This window comes from Procambarus clarkii, chromosome 65, assembly GCF_040958095.1.
Source record: "Procambarus clarkii isolate CNS0578487 chromosome 65, FALCON_Pclarkii_2.0, whole genome shotgun sequence".
Taxonomy (NCBI): Eukaryota; Metazoa; Arthropoda; class Malacostraca; order Decapoda; family Cambaridae; genus Procambarus; species Procambarus clarkii.
Window position 1 is genome coordinate 30,993,992 of NC_091214.1, and position 5,103 is coordinate 30,999,094.

Consider the following 5,103-nt stretch of genomic DNA (forward strand, 5'->3'; position numbering starts at 1 on the left):
GTTTTCTAGATTCGCTGTTTCGTTAAATTCTCCAATATTACTAGAAACTCGCACACTCGATATTGGCTAAATAAACCGGATTACTCAGTTACACTGTACTCAGGCTCAAACAGTCTTTTCTACAATCAATGCTATAATGATTCACTGTAATGGTCTTACACTGTTATTTATCCAACAATATATTGTGAAATATTAACACGGGAGTTTTCAGTACTTTCTCTCGTGGGCGATAACGCAATAATTCACTGTACTCACAAATGATTATTCACTGAATGGACATAGACATATATATGGTATATAAATCAATCATCAATACATGGAAAATAAATAGTTTCTGGGCACATAGCCTAACCTCCAAATACTGGCATAATATTATATATAATTCACCACTATATGTTCATATCAAAATCTATAGAAAGATATACACAACACAGTAAATTTATCACTGGTTCCTGGTGCCTGTACACACCAATAATCAACATAAATAATACAAGTACTCTTGATAGTACTGTCTAGCACCCTGGTGCTTTACCGTGACATAGGTGAGACTTGCTCACGACATATAAAATCTTCAGGCTAGATAATATAGCCAAATAATATAGCTAACTAAAGGGGAATGGGGAGGGAACTAGAACCACCTACTTCACCCTATCCTCCGATGAGAGTCGAGATGTAGCTCCTGGTCCTCGTGTCGGGAACGCCCCCACACTACACGTCGTCGTGTCCTACCAGAGCCTCTCGTCGTCCCACCGTTTAGCGCGTCGTCTCCGTGCCTCCTCACTGCAGGTCCGTCCTCCTCCTTGACTTCTTGAAGGTTGGAGTCGGTCTCCTGGCCGTCGTCTTCTCCCAGCAACGGCTGTCGCCTACGTCTCAGCTACAGTCGTTCGGTTTCCCCAAATAGTCCTCTCTTCCTCAGCTACCCAGTGGCTCTGTCAGCCACTACGCTGTCACGAACTGGTGAATTGCCACAGGCGTCAACATACGTCACTGCACGGCTTCACTGCTACTGGCACAGTACCTGACTGGAGCACTTGTTGCTCAAATAACCGTCAATTCCCTCTTCTGGTTCAACACATGAACTAGGGAAGACTTCTCAGAGTACTGGCGGACTTCAGGTGACGCGTAAATCCACGGTAGTGGGAAACAGCTGTCCGACAGACAGGACCACTCGTCGCACGTCCGACCTCTATGACGTGTCGTATCTGACAGATGGCGCCAGCCTGGCGCGCTGGCCGGACCCCCTTCCTTCGTGACGTCACTTTCGCTACGGGAAGTTTTCATTGGCTCCCGGTGCCACATTGCTGTCGGTGACCAATCCGGTGCCACTGACGTCACACGGTTTTGGCGGGAGATCAGAGAGGTAAGCGCCATCTTGGCTCCCTAAAGGGCCTAAACCACAGGCCAAAATATCACTATTTCACAAATTTCTCGGCTCTCCGAGAACACTTCACTCTCTCCCATATATCAAATTGTAGCCTGCAACGTAGAGAACGCTTGGGAAACGTAGACATGACTCTTACTGCAGGCGTGGGAGAATTATAAGGGGGGGAACTCCGTCACAATATATATATATATTTATATATATGTATATATATATATATATATTTATATATATATATATATATATATATATATATTTATATATATGTATATATATATATATATTTATATATATATATATATTTATATATTTATATATATATATATATATTTATATATATATATATATATATTTATATATATATATATATATATTTATATATATATATATATATATATATTTATATATATATATATATTTATATATATATATATATATATATATATTTATATATATATATACTTATATATATATATATATATATATATATATATATATATATATATATATATATATATATATATATATTTATATATATATATATATTTATATATATATATATACTTATATATATATATATATATATATATATATATATATATATATATATATATATAAATATATATATATATATATATATATATATATATATAAATATATATATATATAAATATATATAAATATATATATATATAAATATATATATATATATATATATATAAATATATATATATATATATATATATATATATAAATATATATATATATATAAATATATATATATATATATATATATAAATATATATATATATATATATATATATATATATATATATATATATAAATAAATAATATTGTGTGTAATGTGTCAAATCTCTTTCAGACACGCGGTGTTCGCCCAGAGTCAGTTCGACAAATACGCCGCGTCCGGCTTCCCAGGCATTACCGACTTGCTGTACAACATGGAGAAGTTGACTGACATAGAGCGTCAAAAGAGAGAGGAACAGATCAAGCGGCACCTCTCCGACCTGACCATCATGATGCAGAGAGCCGCCAGCTTCTTGAAGGACTTCCATGTCATCTAAGAACACCATTTTCCTGTTGTTGTTCTTTTTTTTTACCTTTTTATGATTGTTTTAAGTCGGCAATGTGCCTTCAACATGGGTTACAGGAAGTTGATAGTCGCTTGATGTACTTTTCCATAATCATAGTAGGCTGATGAGAATAGCTGAATTCCAGTGTTCTGTTATTTGTCATTCTATGGGACATTTGCTTTTCATGGACAAAATAGAGAGCCTGTTAATGAACATTTCGTTGGCAAAAAGGAGTCATTAGCAAAAATTTTCTTGTCTTTGGTATTGTCCTAATATTGTATTCGTTTTAAATTTGTTCTTGGTCGAGATGCTGGTGGACACAAAGGTACCTTGGTTTATTCTTAGAATGTTGTCCTTGTATCTAAGACAGATTTCCTGTCAATATACAACTTGCCTCTTAAACTGAAGTCTTAACATCTAGATACTCTTTGCTTTTCTCTCTAATGAATTCTTTTCATTAGAGCTCCAGAGCCTTTTACCTAGTATCAAAGATCGTTGTTTAATCTATAAATTTTTCTTATTGTATCTCTGCCTCTTTCTCGATTTCCTTATGTCTTCTAGCACGCCTCCTGGGTGGACAACTTTGACAGAAATATTCCCTAGAAGCCTAGCTGAGGGTTTCTCAATGCAATAGTTGTTTGGAATTTTATTACAAAATTTAAATGTATAATAATGTTCATATGTAATTGACTAAATTATATTCATATATATATACATAAAGCTTGTAACTTCTTTTAAATATTAATATCCTCTCATGCACAATTTTTAATTTATATTTCCCATATACACCTAAACAACGGCTGATATAAGATGCTTTTTACTATAGTAATTTTGGAATATCGGGTTTTCTTAAAAATCTTAAGAATTGACAAGATTTGACATGTGTATACAAATCATAAAATCATGAGGACAAATGGAAATGGTCTTGGACAAGCCGCTGGCTTCCTGTGCTCGTTGAGGCCACTGGAGAGAGTCGCCCTCGGGTAAATTTGGGTAAATCTATCTGGCTACTATTATGTGGAATAGTAAAACTTGTTATTGTCATACAAATTCATTAATTAAAAACAAATATGACGCGAGTGGTGTGGGATATTTGGGCTTGATTCTGATTAATTAATAATTAAAGTAATAAATTAAATTACGAAGGACCACCCGCTTTTAAAGTAAAGAGGGAAACTGAGAATTTCTGATCATTAAATAATTCCTAGATGAAACCAGTAACTATGGATATAACTAGAAAGCATGATCATAAGATTAATTAATGGGCTGTATTATTAAAAGAAACAAAGCCTCAAACACCTACATTGGGGGGTTATTACTGGAGGTAAGTACGTCCAGGAATCAGTGTGGTTCGTTCACTAATTCAATTAATAATAATCTAATCCTATAAATTAATGCTGAATATAATATCATTCACATAAAGAAGAATATAAATATGAGCATAATAATGAGTTACAGTAAATCACACATTAATATCAAAACATTATGAATAAATTAAATTGCAAAGGAATGGATAAAAAGGAAATAAATCTTAGCTTGAAGCAGATTCCTTTAGATAACCATAGAAGTCCTCTTAATCTCCAGATTCGGTACACTGACGAATGGTACGGTTCAACATGGAGAAGGCAGCATGAGGAATTCTTCTCTCGGGCTGCAAGATAAATAACTACCAGTAGCAATTGATTTAACTACTCAATTTATATTCAAAAATGTTAAGATTTACAGATGAAATGCTAATCACCTGTTATTAGGTGTTATCCCGCTTCGTAACGAACAATCACCCTGCTATTATCAGACCTGTAAATGATGCATCAAATAAAGGAGTACTTAGCTGTGGGCACTGTATAAGTATTAAGATTGCCGTATTTTCGCATCCCAGGCTCTGCTGAACCTATCCTGGATAGTGATGCGCTTCAAGTTGGCTGATCACGTGTCGTCTGGAACCAAATCAAGGGGTCCCTTATTTAACACCAGCACTAGTTGAAGATATTATCTGCAAGGTCATTCACGCCTCACAGTGGCGGCTTTCATCTGAGGATGGATAACACCTGTCCTATTTGCTGGACAATGGCGTCTTTTATGAGTACGGTAAGCGCAGCTTTGCCTCCTTTCGGCTCTGCACGTGTCCGCGTACTGAGGAGGATGGCGTCCCTCCAACCCACGCCGAGTCGACGTTCCTAACACAAATTATTGTCTCGAACATTAATATTTCTCGCATTCGCGCTTGAAACTTTAAAGACTGGACGGGTTTATTATTTAGAGGAACAAATTATTATTATTTACTAATTTAAGAATAGTAAATATATAAGGGAGAGGAATTAATGTCTCCCCATGGCATTCATTGATGACGTTAACTCTATCGCGAGGTAGACGCTATGATTCTAACGCTCTATTCGGCTTTTAGTTAGAGAACAATTCGTCTGCAATCAGTTGTCATACAGAATGCTTTAATTATGGAGAATCGTATTTAATTCTCACACAAATTGGATATAATGTGTTTACTGTAAGGAAATCTGACGCAATACTGGCGTCAGGTGACGTGAGAATTCTAGCCTAATGCACAGATGAATTATTAGTACATGAGAATTCTACGAGTTGTTAATTTTACTTACTACAATGGTTAGTATG

At 35.0% G+C, this 5,103-nt stretch overlaps 1 long non-coding RNA gene across 1 annotated transcript; it reads left to right on the plus strand.

Moving 5' to 3' along the window:
* Positions 1 to 228: 228 nt before the first annotated feature.
* Positions 229 to 3,207, plus strand: LOC138354894 (uncharacterized). Its single transcript, XR_011223708.1, has 2 exons — positions 229 to 1,360; positions 2,265 to 3,207. It is a non-coding gene; the product is annotated as an uncharacterized lncRNA (long non-coding RNA).
* Positions 3,208 to 5,103: the final 1,896 nt, after the last annotated feature.